The sequence below is a fragment of the Saccopteryx leptura genome, chromosome 5, assembly GCF_036850995.1.
Source record: "Saccopteryx leptura isolate mSacLep1 chromosome 5, mSacLep1_pri_phased_curated, whole genome shotgun sequence".
NCBI classification, from domain to species: Eukaryota; Metazoa; Chordata; class Mammalia; order Chiroptera; family Emballonuridae; genus Saccopteryx; species Saccopteryx leptura.
Genome location: NC_089507.1, coordinates 122561087 through 122575129, shown reverse-complemented (window position 1 = coordinate 122575129; position 14043 = coordinate 122561087). Strand labels below are relative to the sequence as shown.

The 14043-nt window shown below is 35.6% G+C and overlaps 1 protein-coding gene and 1 non-coding gene across 2 annotated transcripts in view; one reads left to right on the top strand and one right to left on the bottom strand.

The window, feature by feature from the left end:
- Positions 1 to 14043, top strand: part of GPR158 (G protein-coupled receptor 158) — a 509338-nt gene that overhangs the window by 148740 nt on the left and 346555 nt on the right. The gene's annotated exons all lie outside the window — the stretch shown is intronic.
- Positions 11439 to 11545, bottom strand: LOC136407258 (U6 spliceosomal RNA). The gene has a single exon (XR_010751815.1). It is a non-coding gene; the product is annotated as a U6 spliceosomal RNA (small nuclear RNA).

Here is a 14043-nt window from a genome sequence, read left to right as displayed (position 1 = left end):
TCTCTGATCTGTTTTATAAAGCTTCTGTATATGTTTGAATCTCTTTCTGGGCTCTGGGTTGTTGTTGCTGTTTTTCCATTATTTCAGTTGTATTTCTAGTCTAGCATCCCACTTCCTAATTACTGTAACTTTATTATTAGATTTGATAGCTGCAAGGCTAAATCTCCTTCCTGATTCTTCCTTTAGATGTGTCCTGACCTTTCTTGCCTATCCCTCTTCTACATAAATCTTTAAAATCATCCTGTCAAGTTCCACAGAAACTCCATTTAGAATTTGATTGAATTGTATTGCTACCATTTGGGGATAGCTAAGACTAGACTATTGTGTTCCTATTTTGAGCACACTATACCTCTCCTTTTATTGGGCCATCTTTAATATCTGAAACTAAAGTTTATAATATTCTCTAAGGTCTTGCACATCGCTTTTTAAATTTATCCCTAGCTACCTTACTTCTGTGTTACTGTGTGACACATGGTATCTTTCTAAAAATTGCATTTTCTAACTCTTCATTGTTGATGTGTAGAATTTCAATCAGAGCTTATTTGCTGATGTTATATGCATTTACCTGGATAAACTCTCTTAATAATTCTAATAGTTTTCTATAAGGTTTATCCTATTGTTTATGTACAATGTTTTGCTTCTTCCTTTCTATTCCTCATATTTTTTATTTATCTTATTTCATTGAATATAACCTGTAGTGCAATGTTGAATAGAAATAATGAGAATAGAAATCCTTTTATTTTTCCTGCTTTTTAAAGAATGAGTTAACTATTTCACTACTGTATATGATATTTGTGGTAGATCTTTATTTGTTTGAAAGACATACTTTATTAGATTAAGGAATTTGCCTTGTTTTCCATTTTTCACCTGTGAAAATTTTTGGCTTATTATAATAATAAAAATATTATTATTATTTTTTATTATAACTCTCTTAGAGTGGCTTACTTTTTTTATGTATTGTGAGAACCTATTTCCCAGAATGTCATCTGTCAAAATCTTTTAGGCCTGGATTAAAGTTTCTTCTTCCAGAGAGGAATTGTGTTTGCTTCTGCTAGTGGGTCACTACTGCATCAGGCGCCTTGTAATATTGGCTTGAGACTTTTTAGGTCACAAAGCTAATATGAATTCCTACAAGGGATAAATGTTTTCTTTTCTTCTAAAGAATCCAGTATTAAAGCTAAGAATGACTTGTATTTTCTTTTGGTGAGACATTTTTTTAGTCCCTTCCTTCCCGATCTTGCACGTTCTGAGGATATCACCATTAAAAAGCATCAAGTTTAAGGAAACATTTCTAATTTGAACTTCTACATTTAAAGGGGAGTAAAGAGGGGCAAAAATATACGGTGATGAAAAACAATTTGACTTTGGGTGATGGGCACACAACATGATCAACAGTTCAAATGCTATAGAAACATTCACCTGAAACCTATGTATGCTTGTTGATTAATGTCACCCTGTTAAGTTTAATTTGCTAAATAAAATTTAAAAATATAAAATAAAAGGGCTTTTGACTTGGTATTCTAATCTACATATGTAACTGATTAAAATTCAGGTCTGGTAAGCAAGAATTGCCATAGACTGTAAAGAAACTCCCAGTTGTCATAGCTACTGTTTTTGAGGATTTCTGCTATTTTCATTATGCTTCTGAGGAATTCTCTTAATTTATTGTCAGCTGAGCAATGAATTAGAAAATCTTTTTTAAAGAATATTTTGTCTAGCATTTTAATTGTGCTCTACCAAGAAGGGATTCTGTGATCATCTATCTTACATTGTTCAAACCAGTATTTTCTATTTTCCCTTTTACTCCACCCATGATATCAGCCTCCTGTCCTGAGCTATATAGCCTTCCTGGCTAACATTTAAAACAATGGCTTTTAAATTTGGCTGTATGGTTAAAACCAACTGGGAAGTTTTACAGAATCCTGATGTCCAGGTCATCCTCCAGATAAATGAGATTAGAATATCTGAAGCATCAGTATTTTTGAAGTTCCCACAGGATTCCATTGTGTAGTCAAGGTTAAGAACAACCCCTTAAGGTCCAGCTGCCCATTTTGATTTGTGTCTATTTCTTTTCACTTGCCTTTCACCTTTCACTATTCCCAGCTAAATAGTTTACTTCAGAAGCCAGGGGACCACATTCACATAAACACAAGGTTTCTAATACTACCGACCTCCTTCTTCAAACTGATATACTTTTTGTTTAACTAAATTTACTCTATCTGTGGTCAACTGAATAGAAAAATGTTCAGCTTATTGTATTTTCTTTACAACATTTTTTCTTACATTTTTCACAGTAATCTGATGCAATTTTGTTTTCCTTTGCTGAGAAATTTTTAGTACAGAACCTGTAATTGCTAATTAATTTTGATAGACTAGTTTCATAATTATAGCAAATCAGTATGTGATATGCTTAGATTATGAATAGTTAAGCACATGAAATGATGTAATATCAATGGAATAAATTAGATTCAATTTATGTGGCAGAATCTATTATCTTTTTGAATGATGCAGAGTTGTTCAGAAAAATCACTGTTTTATTTGTAAAATGACCTATGCTTTTAACTATTACACTTAGGAAAAAAAAATTTTGTTGTATCCACAAAAACACTCATTCTTACCTAATTTGAGTGTGCTGATCTGAAATCTGACATTAGTTTTTCTCTATAAGCTACAGTTTTTTTGCGATTCAAGATTTTAGATTTATATCTTATTGTAAAATTTTCAACATTTAGTTTAACATAATGAAGTAGAATGTCTTCTTGGGCATCATCTTTGTGAAAATATAATACTTTATATAATGCAGTAAATACATTAATACACTAAAAGATATGATTGCATCAGAATTTGTCTACAATTTTGAAATATTAAAACACGTATTTTAATCATAAAATTTGCGCAAAACTTATTTAAATTCTATTCAGGCAAAACTTTGCGTTTGTAGCTCTTGCGTTTGTGTACTTGTTGAGGACAGTCTTGTTTGATGCTCCAGCAGTAGTCTGATCATCACTAACCGCTCCAAGATTTTCGGGAAACTTATCAAGGTGACTGTTCAGGAAGTGAATCTTAATGTTCATGTTACATCCAATGTCGCGGAAAGTCAACAGCATCCTTTGAACCAGAGTTTATAGTTTTCTGATTTTGTTGCCAAGGAAGTTCTTTGTAACTGCCACAAAAGACTGCCATGCTGCTTTCTCCTCCTTATTCATCTTCCTGGCAAATTCTTCATCACATATGAGGGTTCGAATTTGAGGTCCATTGAATACACCTGCTTTTATCTTCTTGAAAGACAAGGCAGGAAAAGCAGAAATAATTAATATATTGAAAGCATTCACTTTCTCTATTCAAAGCCTGAACAAACTGCTTCATTAAGCCAAGTTTGATGGAAAGGGCAGGAAAAATGATTCTGTCTCGATTAACTACAGGTTCATTCACAATATTTTGTATCCCTACTCTCAGAGTTTCACGTTTCGGCCACTCCTTCTGTGTCATGTTTCTCCCAAGCTCGGCTGGCCCACAAACACAGAAAGCAAAGATACTTCGTGAAACCTCTCTGTTGTCCTAGCAGGAAATTTACCATTTTAAGATCCACACAAATGATACAGTTATGCTCCTCACACTGTAGAAAGTCGAGGACAATTTTTATGTCATTATAATATTCTCGCACATGAGTTGAATAACCGATTGGAACCACTGCATAAACATTACCGTTTTGTAGGAGAACATATTTCAGACTCCATTTAGAGCTCTCAAGAAATAGCCACCATTCTGTTGGACTGTAAGTGGTAACACCTAGCTGGCTGAGAAGACTACTGATTTCATGACAGTAAACAAGGTGTTTGTCTTCAGAAAAAAAATCACAAAAATTTGTTCATGCTTTCTGAAATGGGATACTTTTGCTGACTGGTGAAGTACATTCTTTTCTTAAAGGCTGGAGGCTAATAACTCAGCTGCTTTCTTTGGTAGGCCCAAATATCTTACTGAGTCATTCAATTCGGGTTAGCTAAACTGCTGAGGGGTTAATGACTGCTTGGCATCAGAAGAAGACCCTTCAGATTCTACAATCATTTCCTCATGCATCTTATCAAAATACACTTGATCACCATGTTTACTTTCTTTGTCCTTAGAAGAAATAAACCATTGAAAACTGGAACTGGGAGTGTATCCGAGTGTGGGATAGGTCATATTGCTGAAGGAATATTAGGATATGTGATCATATGCCATTTTTTCTTGCTGACGCCCTTTGTATGAATCAGACAGAAATAACAGTCACTGCTGTGGTCCTTAGGTTCACGCCAAACCATGACAATACCAAAAAGCATTCCTTTGCATTTTTCTTTTGTCTAGTCATGAAGCATTTTCTCACAAGTATGACACACAATATGAGGAGCCCAATTCTTGTCTTGATCACCAAGGGAAAATTGAAAATAGGCAATATATACATGTGTCACAAACGATGAAATATTGTGCCTTTGACGTTGAAGTGTGTAACAGCCACACGATATAACAGAAGGTGTCAGGACTATTCTTACATTTACGGATACTCGAAGAAGCCATGATTCAATTTTAAAACAAAATAAGAGTGTGTTTTTATCAGATAATTTTTTACATTTAAAAACAACTACAATTATGTAAAAGTGATGTTTGTAAACATTAATTGCCTTGTGGTTGTGTTCAATCCAAGAGTCTTTGCCCTGTAATGCCAATTTAAAAACCAATGCATGCCATTAACGGTAACAAAAAGAAATTAAAATTGCATAAAAAGTAGAGCATGCATCATAAACTGGATTTCAGATTTGGAATCACTGATTCAGAGATATATAGAAACAGTTCTAAAACCTCATGCAAGAGAAAATGAAAAAATAAATTGTTCCCCGGTGTTATGAGTACCTTTGGACCTCCTGGAAAAGGAGAAGATGAATGACAAGAGCCGCTGGGCCAAACACAGCAACCCCGACGGGAGGGTTGTCACCGCGCTTTGTTCCTTCCGGGTCAAAGGATGTTAACTGACCATAACATGTTATTAAAATACTGCATTTTATGGCTATCTTTTATGTCATGCTTAGAGAGGTATTCTGTAACTGCTGGTCGGCAAACCAGTGCTGGTCCCCCAGAAATTTTGTGCTAGTCCATGAAAGAGTTAACCACCTTGATTTGGCACAATGATAAGTTGGTAATTATTTCTTTTGGGGAGTAATGATGACATTTCCTGCAAGCAAAACCACTTTGTCACTTTCTAGAGCTTTATTATGTATCTTTTAGGGCCTGGGACCAAGTAGAGCAAATAGAGATCTAGCTAGCAAATGACTAGTTTAACTCATTAATTTTAGTGTCTACAAGATAAAAGATGTCTCCCCAAGTAAACAGATGGCTTAACCAGAATGGCAGACTTCTCATGATTTAATGGTGAGAGTTGAGGTCTGAAAAGCTTTAGAAAAAATCCACATTCTTTGGGTATGCACTTGGGCAAATTTTGAATGCTTTCCATAATAGTGGGTAATTAGCATTATTTTCCCTGGGGGAACATTGTGTGAAATAAATAATTAATGATTTTAGTGTACTTTGGAAGACATTCTGAGTAACTTTTCAGTATTTTACATTTGCATATCAGAAGAAAATGAGTTGGGTAAATGAAGAAAAGGCTTTTTATTTCCAGATTTTGTGAAATAATTTTCTGACAACTTTATTAATAAACTCAGTTTCTTTTCAATGATGCTATTATAATTTTATTTCATGTTTAAAGATGTGGCTTCTTACTATTTTTTAAAAATTCTGCTGCTCTGTGAGGATTGTGTGTACCTAGAAATAGCAATAAGTTCTAATACATGGCACAATAAATTTTGTATAAGTGTCATCTGTTGGCTAATGCCATCTTTTGGTATTAGAAACCTGAATTTTTACCTTATTGGATATATTGCACATTTCAAGAAAGCCATTCCTAATTTTCACATATCAGGTGTTTTTTACTGTGTCTCTTATTTTCCAAACCAGGTGTGTAGAAATTAGTTTCCAAAAATCCTTCTCTCCTGCTATCTATGTTCTTATCTTTTACACATTGAATCTTGGCTGGCTCTTTGTAACCACATTGATGCTGCACATATTCCAGAACCAGGTAATGAGAAGCCTGCAGTTTCCACCCTGATTTCTCGGAGTGCTTGCTTGCTCTGGGGAAGCCAGCTGCTGTGTAAGAAGTTCAACTAACCTGAGACTTCATACTGCAGAAATGTTCAAGAGAGACAATTTGAAGGGGCCAAGTGGAGAAAAAGAGACGGAAAAGTGAGAGAGGGAGGAAGAGAGGGAGAAAGGAGAGGAGAGAGAAGGGAGAGGAGGGGGAGAGAGAGAGAGAGAGAGAGAGAGAGAGAGAGAGAGAGATTTGGTTTGGCCAGTCCACTGCTGTTGCAGCCATCGAAGCTGAAATGTCTGACATGTGAGTGTGAAAGCACGTTGGGTGTCCAGACCAGTCAAGCCTTCAGGAATCCAGGCCCAGCTGGTATCTGATTGCAACTTCCTAAAAGAACCTATGCAAGTGCTTCCTAGCTTACTCACCAAACTATGTGTGAGAAACAGATACTGTTTTAAGCCCCTAAATTTTGGAGTGGTTTGTTACACAGCACAGAGAGCCCAAACAAGGGGCAGTGACAGCTCTGACTCTGATTGCTCTCTTGGACTCATAGTGTTTCTCCATTTGATTACCTTTGCTGATAGTATCATTCCTGTGCCAGAGATGATCTTGAAACTTTTCACAATGATATCTAAAAGAGTACCTTTCTTTTAGATAAGGTTCATACTTGCATGAAAGTAGAATTGACACTGTGACTCATTTTTTGAATATATCAAGAAGCCCACCCAAAGTCATACATTTACCCAAGGTAATGTTGCATAGTTAGGATAAGATATTTCTTTGCTTTTAGTTGAATTTTTATCAACCTCTCAGTAGATCTCATTAAAATGAGTTGTATTTAAATGAAATGTTGTTTTTTTGTTTTTGTTGATAAAATATCCTAAAGTAATGAGATGTTTGTGAGGAGAATAAAAAGGCTCCCCTTTTTTAGTGTATATTCGGCTTTACAGATATTTCCAAGATCTAGTTCTTTTCTTCTAAGCCCGCAGAAGACTGTGCCCTCCAAACCCTGTACATTTGGGTTGGGCTACATGGCTGGTTCTAGACAATGAAAAGTGGACTGTGAACAGAGACAGCTGGGCTTTCTCTGGACGCCCCCCCCCCCCCCACATTCTGTGCTCTGTAACATCTCAGGACACCATGTGCCCACTTAACTCTGCTTGCATTTCCTCGACCTCCTGTTTTTACCTGGTTCGCTAATTGCCTCCATCGGTGATGTGCTCAAACAGCATTTTCTTAGAGAAGCTTCTGGTGTCAGAGTAGGTTTGGTCTCCCTCTGTTTGCTCTCATGGCAAATATTTCTGCATAGTTTTATAATGATTTTTATTATATATTTATTTATGTGATGATCTTACTTGTGTTTTTCTTTTTATTAAACTCCAAGTTACATTTGGCTGTTCTGCCCCTGATTTTATCTTTAATTCTTAGCATAATGGTTAGCTTATCAAACACTGAATGAATGAAAACATTGACATTACAGGAAGCTATCTTATTGACGCAATGCCCGGTTTTCAGAGTTGTCTGTTTTAAGTTGCATTCCTTGAAGTGGTGATGGACTTTCTCTGTTCAGTTCATCCTGATCACAAATTTGTCATATAGAGGATAAAATTAAGGGTTTATAATGTGACTATAAAAACCAAGGACTTTTGAATGCTGCCTACAAAAACTTCTATTCCAGAATATATAAGTTAGAGACATGATATCATATTATAAATTTCTTTGTGCTGCCCCCCCAAAAAGATATAAAGCCCAGTAATGCCCTAGATTGGCTCTTTGGTGATAATGAATGACTCTTGGATCAATTTATACCAGCTCACATACTTCTTGCTATCAGATAACTCAGGGGTGCTGTCAGAAATTCAGACCAGCAGTGGTAAGTAAGGGCATCTGGTACTCAGAGAGCAAAGAAACATTTCTGAACTATGGTATAATATAACCACTTAGTCCAATGCTTTAATATAATTTAGTAATGTTGTCAAACAGTTAAATTATTTATGCTTGAGTGTTCTAAATTCTTGCTAAGTTTCTCTTTTTTAAAATATTAGTATTGATTTTAGAGAGAGAAAGCAAGGGAAAGAGAGAGAGAAAAACATTGGTTTCTTGGTCCATTGGTTTTCTGTATTCATTGGTGGATTATTTTATGTGCCCTGATTGGGGGTCAAACCTGCAACTCTGGCATGTCAGGATGATGTCTAACCAACTGAGCTACCTGGCCAGGAGCTATATTGTATGCTTATTTGACTTTTTGATTCTCATGTCGCATTTTCTTAACCAGAGAGGTTTTTGATTTGGTGCTTATTTTTAGTTAATAGAGATGGCATATTTCACTACTATAGCAGTGAATTATTTTGTATTTCTTATGTTTTCCATTTTCTTTCCTTTGCTTTCCTCTTCTTCATTGTTCGTTTCTCTCTAGCCCCTTTTAAAATCCTGTCTCAAGACCCCATCTCTTATTTACATGCTTTCATGCTTAAGTCAGTCCATAAATATAGACAGAAATACATACAAATGTCAGCTTTCTATTTTGAGCAGAAATTACCTTCCCAGAATACTTATAAAAAAAGGATTACTTCTCTCAGGAAATTTATTCATCAAGACAGAAGTTGGTCTCCTGTACAAAATGGAATGGAAATAGAACAGTCAAAATATACTCAGATAAACACAGCAATCAGTGATTTCATAGGGTGGGGAAACCTAATTTAAATGAAACATGTTGTCTGCTTATGAAGCAAAGAAATTAAATAGAAAATGTTCCTTCAAATTGCAACATGAGAGGGAAGTTATCCAGGTATGTACTAGACTTTTAAAATTTTATCCAGGATGTCCATGAACCAAGGCTGAGTTCCTTGAATTATAGGTAAGATCCATGCAAATGTCAACATCATAATTTTATGGGATTCTAGAACATGAGAATGGGAAGATTCTTAAGACAAGAAAGGCTATGTGTATTCTACCCAAAGTCATACAGCATGTCATAACAAGAACTAGAATTCAGATATTCCGATTCCCAAGCTATTTTTGAATGCCATTGCTTATAAGCACTGTAATTGTTTTTTGGTTCCTGAAGATACATCTCCCTATATTACCTATGTCCTTCCCAACCCTCTCTAGTTGGCTCTGTGGTGTGTGATGATCATCAGGCACCATCTCAGCCCTACCTCAAACACTGGCAACCTCATTGTTGATAGCAGTTTTATAGTAGCTTATGCAGTATAACTAGATGATTCTCACTTTAACCAGGGATAAGTAATTCATATGACAAATGGGCTACAGTTGAAAATTTATCCTAAGGATATTAAAGGTCTTTCTTAAGGGAATTATCTAACATTTTTTTTTTTTGCATGTATAAGATAAAGTGAGTGTTTTGGGTTCTGTTTTCCCATTATGTGTAGAAAATAGTATTCTCTTTACTTTAAACATATTTGGGAATAAAAAGATGAGATAAGTAATACTAAAAACTAAAGTACTTTTAGAAGTCTGATTACTAGTCCACTATTTATTTGCTCCCCAGTTTACTCTACCTCTTCTGTACCTTCTATATGTATTGAAGAAAATGTTTTTTTGTTCAACATGATTATTCTCTTCTTTATGTGGTTTAGAAAAAGAAGCAAGTTGGTGGGGTACTATTGCATCCTCTGTGATTATTCTTTTCCAATTGGAATGTTTTTCCCTCCACTTACCCCATTTATTCTGTTTTTGAAGTCAACATTAATTTTAAAATTATGTACTCAATATTTAAGATTATTTTGATTCTGTTGCTCAACTCTTTCTAAACCTTTTTTTTTCTTTAGGAGATACCCATTTCATCATGTCTTCAGAAAACGTGCACATGCCCACACTTCATGTGGTCAGATCATATCCTATATGACATGTGAATAATAACATAAGTTTGCTTCTAAAATAATATATGCACTATGTTTTTAAATAGTAATGATATAAAGGGGAATTAAAGAGCTTTATTAAAGAGATAGTTTTATGTGAAGATTAACTTATATACACTCTAATTGTTATGTATTAGTTAGCAATATGGGTGATTGAGTTTGTTTTGTAAAACATGTTCCTCAGTGTTCACTACAGATTATCATGAAGAAATTGGTGATAAGCTGAAAAACAAATGATCAAGTTCCAAGGTAGATGAGTATATGTTTCTGGAGTCAGAATGGTACCCACCCTTTGGATATATCTAAGAACCCACTAATGCAGATATTATAAAAGTTGATTTTGCTGATGCCACCAAACCATCAAAGCCATATCACTATGTAGATAGGCACTAAAAAGATACTATAAACCCTTATTTTAATTCCACGAGGTGTTACAGAAATGAACTAAACTACCTTTATTGTGTTTTTTTTTACTAGCTTCATGATCTTTTTTTTAATTATTATTATTTTTTATTAAATTTAATGCAGTGACATTGATAAATCAGGGTACATATGTTGAGAGAAAATATCTCTAGATTATTTTGACATTTGATTGTGCTGTATACCCCTCCCCCAAAATTAAATTGTCTTCTGTTACCTTCTATCTGGTTTTCTTTGTGCCCCTCCCCTCCCCTAACCCCTCTCTCCTTCTTCACTCCCTCCCTCCTCCCCCAACCTCCCGCCCCTGTTGCCATCACATTCTTGTTCATGTCTCTGAGTCTCATTTTTATGTCCCTTCTATGTATGGATTCATCTTAGTTTCTTTTTTTTTTTCTGGTTTACTTATTTCACTCCATATAATGTTGTCAAGGTCCATCCATGTTATTGTAAATGATCCGATGTCATCATTTCTTATGGCTGAGTAGTATTCCATAGTATATATGTACCAAAGCTTTTTAATCCACTCGTCCTCTGACGGACACTTGGGCTGTTTCCAGATCTTCGCTATTGTGAACAATGCTGCCACAAACATGCGGGTGCATTTCTCCTTTTCGAGCCATTCTATGGTGTCCTTGGGGTATATTCCTAAAAGTGGGATAGCTGGGTCAAAAGGCAGTTCGATTTTCAGATTTTTGAGGAATCTCCATACTGTTTTCCACAGTGGCTGCACCAGTCTGCATTCCCACCAGTAGTGCAGGAGGGTTCCCTTTTCTCCACATCCTCGCCAGCACTTATTCTGTGTTGTTTTGTTGATAAGCGCCATTCTGACTGGTGTGAGGTGATATCTCTTTGTGGTTTTAATTTGCATTTCTCTAATGATTAGTGATGTTGAGTATTTTTTTCATATGCCTATTGGCCATCTGTATGTCCTCTTTGGAGAAGTGTCTATTCATCTCTTTTGCCCATTTTTGGATTGGGTTGTTTGTCTTCCTGGTGTTGAGTTTTACAAGTTCTTTATAAAAAATATGGAACGCTTCACGAATTTGCGTGTCATCCTTGCGCAGGGGCCATGCTAATCTTCTCTGTATCGTTACAATTTTAGTATATGTGCTGCCGAAGCGAGCACCCTTTATTGTGTTTTTTCATGTATTATAATCAATTGAGTAAATCTCCAGTTGTAATATAGATTCTTCTTTATCTTCCATATCCTAAACTCTGGCTTTCATGTATGCAAAACAAAGCTTTATTAAAACTGAGTTATGGTGACAAAGTTAAAAAGAGTTAAATTGTCAGGAAAACATTACTTCTAGAATTATAGGGAGTTATCCTTGTTTGAAGAAGTGATTGGGGCTGATTGTTTAGAAAAATATTTACATTAAATTATGCTAACTTACTAACATTTTGTAAGTTTTACAGTCCTGTGTATAGCTTCTTGGTATTACAGGATTGTGTGCTGGGATATTGTTTAAATTATTGTTAAAAATGTCCATAAAGTTCAGTTCTGTTGAACTGTTTTACAGTTCCACAGCAAATTTTATAATTTGAGCTTTGTTGAGAGACAGTTTCCAAAATATAGTCCGTGAGTGCCTTCATCAGAATCATCTGGAGTGCCTGCCAAAAACCCAGATTGTGAGACTTTCCCAAACCTACAGAAGTCTTGATTTAATTCCAGGTCATTCTAATGCACTCTACCATTGCAAACCATTGCTCCGGTAAGTACTGAGCCTCCTTTACAGGCATGCCTCATTCTGTTGCACTTTGGTTTACTGTGCTTCAGAGATGTATTTTTTAAAAATGGAAGGCAAGCCCTTCACCAGCACAAGGATTATGTCTCACTTTGTTGCAGTACTCACTTTGCAGGGGTGCTCTGGAGCTCACTGGCAGCATCACCAAAGCACACCTGTGCAGACATGCTCTCCTTGCACTCCTGACACCCCTCCTTGTTCTCTGCCTTAGCTTTTCGTTAATGACTACATCAATAGCAGAAGAGATAGATTACTTTCATACCAATAACAGTCTTCTTTTTATCACTTTTTCTTTCACATGCTGCTAGGAAGAGAGAGATTGGGTAACTTCTCAAAGAGAAAGCTGAGGAGTGGATGCTTGATACTTGAATGCTGCCAGGCCTCTTTACCCGTCTCTCATTGCTGCGTTGCAAACATGGGCAACAAAATGGTCATGACATTGACTTTAGTCATATAGTCCTCTGCTATTAAAAAACACTTAATCATTAAAAAAATTTTTATTACTTGTACCTAGAAGGATACCTAAATCATTTTGCTCATTCTGCCGTTTTATAAGTGAAGAAAATGATGCCTAAAGAGGTAAGGTGACTTGTTTAGAATTACACTCCTAATTGTTGACACAGCTAGAACAGAGACTCGAGTATCCTGACACTCAGCCATTGATTTTTTTAGGGCATATTATTACAAAAATATTGTATATTGCAACTTGTTTTTGAAGAGCACATTGTTTTATAGGTAGAACATCATAATTTGTTATTTTTTAAAAATTGAATTTATTGAGGTGACACACATTTAACAAAATTACAGCTGCCCAATTTGACAACATATCTCTGTCCACTGTACTGTGTGTTCCCCCCCCAAGTCAAGCCTTCTTTGTCTATCACCATTTATCCTCCCTACACCCTCTTCTACCTCCCCTGCAAAAGCCACCGCACTGTTGTCTGTGTCCATTAGTTTTTTCTCTTTCTATTGTTCTTTTTTGCCTTATTCCTTCACTCTCCCATCAGCCCTCCCTTATCATTAGCTGTCAGCCTACTCTCTAGCTATAAGTTGGTCTCTATTGTGCTTGTTCTTAATAGTCTCACTGCTTTCTCAGGTCTGTTTCTACATATTGGATGTTGTAAGGAACAGCTTAAAAACACATTGCTTATTTAGTGAGCTTTTGTACAAATTGTCGCTGTCAAAGGAATTGGATTCCTGTTGCTTGAGATTGAATTCAGTAACGCTTTATTTTAGGTGTCAGGCATGGTACATTTAATTAGTATTCTCTGTAATAAAACTGAGCAGTGTGAATTCTGTTGATTAAAAGGTGGATGGTACTATTACTGTACTTTGAACAGAATCCACCCATATCCTGTTATATTCACTGAACTCCTATTCCTCTTGGTCAGTTTTTAAATTACCACACACACACACCACACACCACACACACACACCACACACCTGCTTTCTCCTTCTTCCTTTGGAATGTGTAATTGACGGTTGTTGGACATATACAAACCATCTAGTGGAATGTGAACAATAACGAGAACTTTTGCTTTTCTTGATTATGAGACAACAAAATTCAGGAGTTATTTAAATTTATATTTAAATAAAGAGGTCATTTTATATAATTTACTATTGTGATAAAAGCTAGACAGAAAGCTAAGAAACAGAGTATTAGTCCAAGCAGATCAGTAGAAATAATTGTAATCAGATCTCATGTGGATGGAGATAAGGCAAGAATACATGAGTGAGAGAAGTGTCATATTCGGCACATGAAAAACAGGAGTCCCGGAGAATTTGCTGAGCACAGAGACCCATTTTGAACCGTGAAAAAATGTTTAATTTTTAATTTTTTAATTACAAACCTAAGCAAGAAGCTCACCTGAATTAATTT